Source organism: Neovison vison, chromosome 6 (genome assembly GCF_020171115.1).
Source record: "Neovison vison isolate M4711 chromosome 6, ASM_NN_V1, whole genome shotgun sequence".
Taxonomy (NCBI): Eukaryota; Metazoa; Chordata; class Mammalia; order Carnivora; family Mustelidae; genus Neogale; species Neogale vison.
This window is the reverse complement of record NC_058096.1, coordinates 90,095,171-90,107,599: the sequence shown is the minus strand read 5'-3', so window position 1 is coordinate 90,107,599 and position 12,429 is coordinate 90,095,171. Positions and strand designations below refer to the sequence as shown.

Below are 12,429 nucleotides of genomic sequence, written 5' to 3'. Positions count from 1 at the left end.
TCACTTAGTACACTGATATAATACTCCCAATTGATTATATTCTCCTCCAGATTTGAACTTTAAACAGCTCACATATCTTCAGAATGTTTTCTTTTTCATTTCTGAAGAAAACACTCTACTAGTGTTATTACATTGTTCCCAAGACAACAGAAAAACAAGCATAATGAAGTGACTCTATTTGAATACTGCCTAAATTAGGATAGCTCTTAGGGAAACTGAAGATTTTGTCATAAGAAAAAAGATCATAAATATTTAGTAAGTCATTAAGAAATTAATTACTAGATACATAGTGGTATACATTACGGTACTATATGTGTATCATACTAATATGCTTTTACTAGGAAATAACCAGTGGGTTGGGTAGTCAGCAGTTCCCATTTTATAAAATATGTGTAATCACATTCTGGCTTTGCACACTATAGATGATGATAGACGGTGCAGCCATAGCTTTGGGGATTTGCAAATGAAGAATGGATTTTTGGAACCAAGGAGTGTTTACAAATTGTAGCAGACTCTTATTTACAGCTTAAATCTGCTTTAGATTAGAAAACTTCAGTGGTAATCATTCTTTTGAACAATGACCTAACACAGTGGTGGTGAAAAGTAGCATAGTAGAGGAAAAGTAATAAAATGGAGAGTGAAAAGATTTGAATCATTGCAGTAGGTTGATGGAAAGGGGATCCAGTATCATCAATAACTGATCAGACTTGGTCTGAAGGCATAGCTCATTTGATAATCAGGTGCTGTGATGAAAAGATTTTTCTGCACAGAGTGGTTTAAAGAGAAAAAAAAAAAAAAAACTAAAACAAAACAAAACAACAACAACAACAAAAAACCCCTTTTGTTAAATTTGATCAGCATTTTCAAAGGACACACCATTGTATCACCTCCATCATTTCACTCTTACCAATTTTTCCCTCTTTAATGAAATGCATAATTATTCACTATATTACACCATTATTATTTAGAAAGAAAACATAAATTTAATCTTTGTGCTTATCTTTTTAAGTCCTATCTACATTTAATTTAGTGTTTATAAACTGATTCAGATTTGCACATTTTGAAGATTTTATTAGGCATAGCAACATCTAAGGTTATTTAACATTGTGAGAAATAATAAACAATGGTCCTGTCCTCAAGCAGCTTGAAACTGGTTTAGAAAATATTAAAAAAATAAAATTAAGTGAAAATGTAATCAGAGTAAGAATCATATTAGAGCTTAAATAAATATTTTTAAATATAAATAATCATTAATATAACATGAAAAGTATAGAAAAGGTCAGAGTGATGTCAGCAAGATAGTGGAATAGGACGTTTTAACCTTCAACAGAAACACTGATACCCATAGAAAAGAATAAGTTTATTGGACTCCAGGGGTCCATTTGAGAGATTCAAACACTTCATTAGAGCAAACATCCAAGAATAGATGCAGGAAGAAGATAAGAAAAAAAGTTTCAATTTATTTGTCACCCTCACTGAATGTGGCACAGATCAATGGCAAGAGAGACCTCTTTGACCAATTATTTCTACCACAGGGGAAAGTGAATGCTAAGTGAGTGCCTGGCTTCCGCAGCCTCATAGGACCCTGAGCAGAAGGCACAATTCTACTATATAGCATAGTGCCCATAACTAATAATACTGTAGTTAATATTTAAAAGAGGGTAGAAGCTATATTGTGTCATCACACATGAACACACCAATCTTGTCTTTTCTCACCCAGTACATGGAGGGAAATAGAATGCCTCCATTATCTGGGGTAGTTTGCAATAGGGAGGAAAGGAGAGAACACTCCTAAACTCATTTTACAAGACCAGCATTATCCTGATACCAAAGCCAGTCAAGAGAAGAAAAGAAAAGAAGAAAAGGAAATAAAAGAATATTACAAGATAATATTACTGATAGATATCCAAAAATCCCCAACGATGCTGGCAAGTTGAAATTATCAGCACAGTAACAAGATCATAAACCTTGATCAAAAGGGATTTATCCCTGAGATCCAAGGATGATTCATCATTTGTAAATCAATAAATGTGGTACATTGCATTAACAAAATGAAGGTTAAAAATCTTATGGTTATCTCAGTAGATGCAGGGCAAATGACAAAATTCAACACTTGTTCTTCGTAAAAACTCTCAGCAAGTTTGGTATAGAAGGGATATAACTCAACATAGTAACAACCATGTACTAAAAATCCACAGCTAACATCATACTCAACAGGGAAAAGCAGATGATTTTCCTCTAAGATCATAAACAGAATAAGGATACGCACACTTGCCACTCCTCTTCAGCATAGTACTCAAAGTCCTAGGCAAAGTAATTAGACAAGAAAAATAAATAGTTATCTACATTGGAAATTAAGATGCAAAATTATCAGTTTGCAGATGCCATATTTTATATAGATAGAAAATCTTAAAGACTACTCTAGGAAACTGTTATAACTAATAAACAAGTTCCACAAATTTGTAGGATACAGAATCAACATACAAAAATCAGTCACATTGCTTTGCACTGACAACAAATTTCAAAAAACAAATTAAGAAGACAATCCCATTTACAGTAGCATCAAAAGCAAAAAATATTTAATAATAAATTTAACTGAGGAAGTGAGATATCTGTACATTGGAAATTACAAACCATTGATGAAGGACTTTGAAGAAGACACAGATAAATGGAAAGACATCTCGTGTTTATGGACTGAAAATATTAATATTGCTACAATATCCATACTATTGAAAGGGATCTATAGATTATTCAGTTCCTATCAAAATTCCAATGGCATTTTTCAAAGAAATAGAAAAACAGTTTTAAAATTCAAAAGACCCTGAATAGCCATAGCAATCTTGAGAAAGAACAGAGCTAGACACATCACATTTCTTGATTTCAAATTATATTACAAAATAGATTACAATCCAAACAGGATTGTACTGGCATAAAAATAGACATAGATTTACGGAACAAAATGGAGACCTCAGAAAAAAAATCACAAATAAATAGCCAATTGAATTTTCACAGGAGCTCCATAAATACAAAATGGGAAAGTATAGTTTCTTCAATAACTTTTGTGAGAAAACTGGACCTTAACATGCAAAAGAATGAAAGCGGACCCATATCTACCATACACAAAAAACAACTCCAGTGGATTAAAGACTTAAATGTAAGACCTGAAACTGTGAAACTTTTAGAAGAAAACAGAGAAACAGCTCCTTGACATTGGTCTTGGCAATTTTTTTGGCTATAACACTAAATCCCACCAACAAAAGCAAAAATAAAATGGGATTACACCAAACCAAAAAATTTCTGCACAGCAAAAGAAACTATCAACAAAATAAAAGGCAAACTATATAATGGGAAAACATATTTGCAAATCATATTACCTTATAATAGGTTAATATCTAATATATATAAAAATCACACATTTTTGAAAAAAAAAAAAACCCTGACTGAAAAATGAGTAAAGAATCTGAATAAACATGTAAAAACAAAAACAAAAACAAACAAACAAACCATGAAAATAGCCAACAAATGTAGGAAAAGATTTTCAATGTTAGTAACCACCAGAGAAATACAATTTGAAACTACAATGAGATATTACCTCACATCTTTTGGAATAGCCACTATGAAAAAAAAAAAAATTGGTAAGTATTGGTGAGGATGTGAAGAAAAGGGAACCCTGATATACTGTTGGAGGAAATGTAAATCATTGCAACCATTATGGAAAAACAATACAGAAGTTTATAAACATAAATATGATATAACAATTTCACTTTTGAGTATTTATGCAAAAGAACTAAAATCAGAATCTTGAATAGATTCTTGATCTTCAAGAGAATCTTGAAGAGCACTCCCATGTTCATTGCAGCATTATTCATAACAGCCAAGACATCAGAACAACTTAACTTAAGCCAAGGCATGGAAACAACTTATGAATGAAGAGAAAAAAATGTAAACTTTAATCCATCTTTTAATTGATATATAGAGAAATATAGATATGTTTATATTTACATGGATTTAAATTTATATATTTATATGGGATATCACTTAGTATTATAAAAGGAAATCTGAAAAAAAAAAGAAGAAGGAAATCTGCCATTTGCAACAATGTGGATGGACCTGTAGGACATCATGATAATTGAAATAAACCACACCCAAAAAGACAAGTACTATATGATATCACTTATATGTAGAGTCTAAAGTAGTCAAACTCAGAAACTGAGAGTAGATTTTGGTTTTTAGGGGCAATGGGAGGAGAAAATGAGATGACTGTCAAAAGGCACAGTGTTTCAGTTATTCAAGATAAATAAATTTTGGAGATCTATTATATGGTTTGCCTAAAACTGACAATACTGTATTTTTTTGTTGAAGAGAGAGTAGAAGCTACATTGTATTCTATACACACACACACACACACACACACACACACACACCCATACAGGCACAAACAGTAAAAGTAAGAAAGGGGAAAGGAGGAAAGTTTGGGAGGGTGGATATGTCCATGGCCTTATGGTGGTGATAGTTTCTTAGATGTACATTTACGCCTAAACACATAGAGTTATATACATTAAATATGAACATCTTCCTACATGTCAAGTATACCTTAATAAGGTTGTAAAAAAATGAAAGCAAAAGTCTTGATGTATTTCACTCATTTAGAAATTCCTGGGTAGAAAATGGCTACATAAAAAAACTCTGCTCACTTCCAGGTCTAACACAAATTCTAAGACTTTTGTCGTCCATGTTTCTGGTTTTTTCCCCTTAGGATGCATCTAGAAGAATAGATGAAAAAAAAAAGGAAATCCCACCAAGAAAAAGCTTTCAACAAATTCATCTATAATTCTATTGATAGAAACATCAGATCAGTTAAATTCAATCTGTATGCATTTTGTGTTCAATATGTGTAAGGCACAATGCTAGCTATTTTTTCTTATTAATAAGGTTCTAAATACATTTTCTTATTTCACTAACTCATAGGATCAACCAAATATAGACTGTTGCAACTGTGAAAAATAGTAGGCTGCCAGATTGACTTAATCCAGAAAGGTCATTTATTTGTTACTCTCTATGAAAATGTTCAGACTATTTTGCATACCAAACAGCTCTGAATTGGAAAGATTTATTAATTCCACAGAAACAGGGTTAAAATGTGAACATATTACAAATTGAAGCTCACCATCATTTTCTATGAAGGTATATAGTCAGAGTATCTGTAGTTTGCAAATTAAGCACTGGTCTGAAGGCTCAAAATTTTCTCATTAAAAGAAAAACTAAAAGTATGAGAATATTTAAATTTATATAAAAAGAGCCCTAATCTCACTCTCCTAACTTTTTTTATACTTTTGCATACAAAACCATAAATAAGCTACATCTTAAGAGTTGAAATAACAGTGTATATGCTGTTAACAATATTTCTATTTGTCTTTAATATCTGCTCACAATCTGTCAAAATGGTAGCAGTCTGCCACATGCGGCTATTGAGATTGGAAAAGTGGTTAGTTCAAATTGAAATACGTTGTAAAAATAAAATTTGCAACAGATTTCAAAGACTTAGTGGCAAACAAACATACCTTCAAATGTGGCAAACAAAGAATGGGAAAACTCTTATTGATAAGGCTTTTATATTAATTGTAGATTGAAATAATATTCTGGGTATTTTAGTTAAATAAAATATATTACCAAAATTAATTTTACCTTTTTTTTTTAACTTTTATAAGGTGACTACTAGAAAAATTTAAAAGTACATTTGTAGTTCACATAATATTTTATTTGAACAGCACTGGACTATGCAATATTTGTGTTTTGCTTTTAATGCTCAAGTAATATTCCTGTATATTAAATCATGGCAGAATTATGCATTTAGTCATTCTAACATTCTGGCTGCTTCCAGCAGTTTTTCCAGTCTTGGTAATGCCACAATAAACAACTTAAGTGTTTATAGCCTTCAATTTCTTTTAAATTATTTAATGAGAATAGAATATATATATATGATATATATAGAAATATACCCAGCTAAATGCCATTGTTATAGGTCTTATTACATGTAAGTATAATGAACTTTATGAGAGGGTTATATACATTTGTAGTGTTAATGATACTAAATTAGTACACGAGGTTTACTGAAACCATTCTAGAATTAGTTGTTATATGCTTAAAAATTGCTACTTTAATGAATATAAAATGCATTCTCAAGGTTACTTTAATTTTATTTTTAGTTTTTACAGAAAATGATTATATATTTATATTTATTAATGCATTTTCTTCAAATTGGCTCTTCTTATTCTTTGCTTATTTATTTGAAATTTTATATAAATCTGACTTGTATAAATGTGAAGGAAATGCTTCCATTTAAATAGAAGTGGTAAGGAAATGGATGAGATTTGACAATTATTAAATGCCTACTCTATTCCAACTACTGTTGAGTAATTTTACATATTTACTTTGCATTTAATCTTCATGCTTATCTCAAACATAGGTATTTAATCCCATTCAAGTAACTGAAATAAAGAGGTTTCATACGTTTTCTGAGAAGCACAAATCTATTTAAGAAAAGTCCTAAGCAGATAATCTTTAAAGCCTGTATTCTTTCTACCATAAAACTTTTACATTTGATGTAATTGAACATTTGATGTAACTATTTTCTATTTTTTTCTGCCATTTTGTTATTTGAAGATAAATGAAATTTCTTTTATACTTGTAATATTTTTAAGGAACTTTCTAATGTGGTAAAAGGTTTAGGGAAGAATTCTTGAAAAAGCAGAAAATAGAGGTAAAAAACTAGATTTTGAAAAAGACTATGAGAAAAAACAAGTTATAATTAAATTTGAAAAAATTCTATTATGTAGGCATTTTTTGAAAGATTATATAGCATTTATTTAGCAAATATTAACTGCATATAGGAGTAATCCAGGTGCTGGAGAGATGAGGCAGAATGCCTCCTTACCCAAGTGATTTATTCAAGTGACAAATAACTATACAATAAGAGGAAAACACATGCTGCCTAAATGTCACACGATGATTCTCTCTCTCTCTCTCTCTCTCTTTCTCTCTGACACACACACACACACACACACACACACACACTACATAATCTCAGTAGATGAGGAGAAATTTATTTAGGAACCAAGGTAGAAAAAGATATTCCAGGTAAAGGAACTACATGAACAAGTAAAGGACTAGACATATTTGAAAAATGCTGGAAAATCTCAGTTTTATTGATGCTTAGATTACTGGGTTAGATGAGAAGGGACGTGTTAGACAGATCTTGGTTACCATTTATTGAACAGCCTCTGTGTTCCAAACACTGGGATCGTGTTTTGCATATATTTTCTCTAATTCTCACATTTTTTATTATTACATTTAAAGATGGAGATTCTGTACTTCAAAGAAATAAATACCTTAAGTTTACACACAACTAGTTAATTGTGCGTGAGGTGCTAACCAAGTCTGTCTACACAGGATTTTACTTTTTAAATATGACTCTAGTTTATGAGAGGGCCTTTTAGATATTATGATGTATTTGGGGGACAAATTACATTTAAATTAAGATTAATATTTTAAGAAGACAAACCAAATTAATGATGCTGTTTATGGCCTGAACACTTGGGTAGTACAGGGCCATTTAGAAGGGGAAATGATTTCCCAACTGTGGGAAATCTGACCAGAATCAATGAGGATCCCAACCAAGACAATGAATGTAAGAACGGAAAGGGCCGGGGGAAGGTTTCAAATCTCCGTAGAGTTGGAATGAATAATACTCAGAGACTACCTAGAAGAGAATTTTTATTTTAAACAAAGCCAATTAAATAACATATAGTGCATTATTATTTCAGAGGTAGAGGTTAGTTTTCACTAGTTCACACCCAGTGTTCACTACATCCTGTGCCCTCCTTAATGTTTATCCCGCAGTTATCCCATCCCTCCCCCTCCTCCCTCTATCCTTTCCCACCCTCCAATAAGTAATAAATAAATAAGTTAGTAAAGGTCAAATGCCACAGAGAAATTGCAGACTAATTATAATAAAGAAGCTATGGAATTTAACAATTAAATCATAACTTTGATCATCTTGAGGAAAATTTATTATGTCAAATGTCTGCATGGATAAAATTCATATTTAAGTTATTTCTACCTAAAATAATAATAATAGTAATAACATTAGTTACATGCTATTTTACAATTTGCAAATATAGCTATTGATACACTTTTTTAAAAAAGATTTTATTTATTTATTTGACAGAGAGATAGAGAACACAAGTAAGTAGAGAGACAGGCAGAGGGAGAGAGAGAAGCAGACTCTCTGCTGAGCAGGGAGCCTGATGCAGGCCTCAATCCCAGGACCCTGGAATCATGACCTGAGCAGAAGGCAGCTGCTTAACCAACTGAGCCACCCGGGAGCCCCTCTACTGATATACTCTTGCTTGAAGAATAATCATTATATTCATGGGAAATTTTCAGGCAGTTTGGAAGCCAGTTACAGAAAAATCTAAGCCTTAATGCCAGGTTCTCTAACTCCAGACCTGACACTCTTTTAGATTCATCTGAAAAAAGAGTGTCTCTTTTAATTCAACTGAACCCTCAGTTATTTTGGACAGCAAGTGAGATGCTGATGTTCAGCAGAATAAACTCAGTATTTGACATCTGGGATTGAATAAATCCTGGACCTGCCACACACAAGCTGTGTGAGCCTCGTTGCCTCATCTGAACCAGAGGATAATAATACCCTTCCTTGAGTATGGCTGTGAAAATTAAACTTGAACATGTGATAAGGAACTGTCACTAAATAAAAGTTTTCCTCTTTAAGTTCTGTAAAATAAATGCAGTATTCATTCTTATTTTAAAATATGACAGTTACTAATAACATCTTAGTTAACCAAGTGAAATAAATATTTCTAAAACACTGAGATTTTTTTTTATAATCAAAGAAATGTTCACAATCAGAAAAAGATCTTGTTATCTGGTCTCTGTAATTGTGCAATAGGCAATCATGTATAGGAATGGGTATTTCACATTTTAAATCTCATTTTTAAAATAATTTGAAATAAGTTGCTGCAGTTGCTAAGTATTCAATAAGTTGCTAAAACTTTCAACATTTTTTCCCATTACAAGTACATTTTGCAGGAAAACTTGTAAGCATTTTCCTATAGATGGAAATGATTATATTTTCATTTTCAGTATCTTGTATAGAAGAAACCATTTATGAAGCAATGATTTTATAGGAATATTTAGAACTTTTAGTTATAGTGTTGACTAGTAGAAATGGAAAGAACTAAAATCAATGATTATATTCCAACTTTGCTCCCAAATAGTTGTGTGACTTCTGACAAATTACCAAGTTTTCTTTCACAGGTTTTCTCAGATGAAAATAATAGCTAAAATGTACTAAATATAATGTTCTAAGCATTTTAATTTACATGTATTAAATCACTTAATGCTCTGAAGAGATATGTGAGGCAGCATTTTCTGGATGTGAAAACTGAAATACATAGAAGCTTTTTTTAATTCACAGTGCCAATAAATACTAGGCCAGGATGAAAATCCAGGAATTCTGACATCGGAGTTTATGCCTGTGATCACTGCTGTAGTATCCTCTGGAATAGCTAAAGCCATAGAATTCTAGGCACTAGAAGAGCATCTAGAATCATTATCAGTAACCTTTATAATTTTATACACAAGGATATTGATACATGGAGAAGTTACATGATGTGTCAGATTAGATCACAGTTAGATCTGGACCAATAGCCCAGCTCCCCCAACTTTCTAAATACCTGTTTTACTATATATTTCCTTGATCCCTCTCTTCTGAGGATAAAATGATAATTTTATAGAACCAGTTTAGTATGGGTTAATCTTATAATTGTGGCTAAGTGGCACAGATTATTATTATTTTTAAAGATTTTATTTATTTATCTGTCAAGAGAAAAAGAGCATGGTGGAGCAGCAGGCAGAGGGAGAAGCAGGCTCCCAACTGAGCAGAACTCAATCCAATGGCCCTAGGAACATGACCTGAGCCAAAGGAGATGCTTAACCTACTGAGCCACTCACGTGTCCCTGCACAAATTATTATTAATAATTATTGGGTACTTGGACATACTGTGTCAAATATTTTGTATTTTGACAGTGAAGTGTCATGGAATGGGTCTCAGACATTTCTGGTCCAAAATTGTTCCAGTTATCTTAATAGTTCAGTTCTTCATGGAATTCGTCAGATTTTGAAGTTCAATCAGGTAGTCAACAAGAAACTATTCTTATAGAACAGTGCTCCTCTAAATTTCCTGGTCACCCCTGCAATTATGTTTCTCATGTGACTGCTGATATAATACACACAGAAGAGCTATAAAAACACACTCTTCTCACCATTTAGAATACCCCACCAATCCTTATGGTCCACTCTTCCACCATGGTGGCCTTGGAAGCCATGTTCCTTCAAGAGTATGGGTAAAAGATGGAAACAGGTTAAATCCATGAGTCAAATGAGTCAATGCTTAGAGGAGAGACACCACCAGAGATACTTGCCATGACAGATAAAGCTTCAGTGAGAATGAACATTTAAAGTATTAAGCCATTGGTATATTGAGTTTTATTTGATTCTTCAGCATACTCTTACCTATTTTAAACAATACATATATTGGTTTTGGAAATGGAACATGGAAATGGTGAAAATTCTACAATTTGTGGTAAGTAGTTTAGCAAATGAATCACAAGGAGAGAGAGAGAGAGAGATGGTAACTTGAAAATCCGTCCATATCTTCCCCAATATTGTCTAAGGTCAGACTTCTAAATCCTAACATTTCTACCATTTCCACTAAAGGAAGTTATGGTGGAGTTTTCACTTAGATAGATAATTAAATTCTGAAAAGTATTTATAAATCCCTATAAAATGGAGATTAAAAAAGTTATTTCTCAAGGTTGAAAAGGATAAATGACAGAGAGTGTTTCAAAGCACTTCACACTAGAAAATATTTAGATGGTCCTGAAGAGCATGAATAAAAAGTAGAGAGAAAATGCTGAGAAGAAAATTGTGAGATGAAATATACTTTACTCTGGAAAATATAAGATACTTCTAACATATATTCAAGTTTCGGTAATATGAAATCAGCTAATGGAATCAGTATTTTTAATTATAATTTTAACTGCAATTTCTATAATTAAGATGAAAAAGTAAAGTTTTAAAAACCTATCATGCACTTAATTGCTCATTCATAACATATACATAATAAAGTATATTGTTATTTATGTTCAAAAAAGGTATTTTGGAAAACACAAGATCTAAATTCAAATTAGTTTACTGCCTAAATTATACTCAGTAATTTAACCATATTAACCTTCAATATTTCATCTAGACAATGCAGATTAAAAAATCACTCCAATTATTACTTAATATTTTTTAAAATATATATTACTTGCTTAGTTTATTTTCTGGATCAATAAAAGTGATAAAGTATCAGTAGCTATTGCATTATTGCAACAAAAACTTCTATAATGATCATCATCACCATCTTTATACATGCTCAATATCTCTCACCAAAGATAAGAGCCCTCAGATATGGACTCAACAGGATCCTTACCTTAAATTTAAAACAATGGAGTTACCACAAAGACATGTGTAATACTGAAATATTTCCCTCACAATTATAAAATCACTTCATTTTTCAGTGGGATAGTTCATTTGTCTGAAAAGGATTTCAAAAATTTAAATGATTGTATTTCTTCTTTTAAAGATTGTATTTATTAATTTGAGAGAGCACATGAGAGAGCCAGCAGGAGCAGAGGGAAGAGGGAAGGGCAGAGGGAAAGAGAAGCAGACTCCCTGCTGAGCAGGAAGCCCAAAATGGGGCTCAGTCCCAGTACCAGGAGATCATGACCTGAGCCAAAGCCCGATGCTTAACCTGAGCCACGTAGGCACCACTAAAGGATTTTAAAAGGGCTTTAAAAATGATTTAAGGGGCGCCTGGGTGGCTCAGTGGGTTAAAGCCTCTGCCTTTGGCCCAGGTCATGATCCCAGGGTCCTGGGATAGAGCCCCGCATCGGGCTCTCTGCTCAGTGCAGAGCCTGCTTCTCTCTCTCTCTGCCTGCCTCTCTGCCTACTTGTGTTCTCTGTCAAATAAATAATTAAAATCTTTAAAAATAAATAAATAAATAAATAAATAAATTAAAAATGATTTAAAAATCTGGTGTATTGTCAAAAAAATCAGTTGTGTCATTATTTTCATTCAACATTAATATGAAGAGTAAATAGACTATTTATCTAAAAAGGTGAATGTAATTTTCACAATTAAACAAAAGAACCTCACCTTTAATATCCAATGGAATCTCAGATAGCATTATCTATCAGTCATTACCTGCATTATTCTGTCTTCTTCAATTAAAATTTTACATTTTTAAATGTGAAATCTTTGTGACATTCAATAAGGTTGCAGTTCCGTTCTGTATGCAGTCTTG

General features: G+C 32.2%; 1 long non-coding RNA gene across 3 annotated transcripts in view; it reads right to left on the bottom strand.

Moving 5' to 3' along the window:
* LOC122908668 overlaps nt 1-12,429 on the bottom strand; it is a 351,843-nt gene that overhangs the window by 212,252 nt on the left and 127,162 nt on the right. The gene's annotated exons all lie outside the window — the stretch shown is intronic.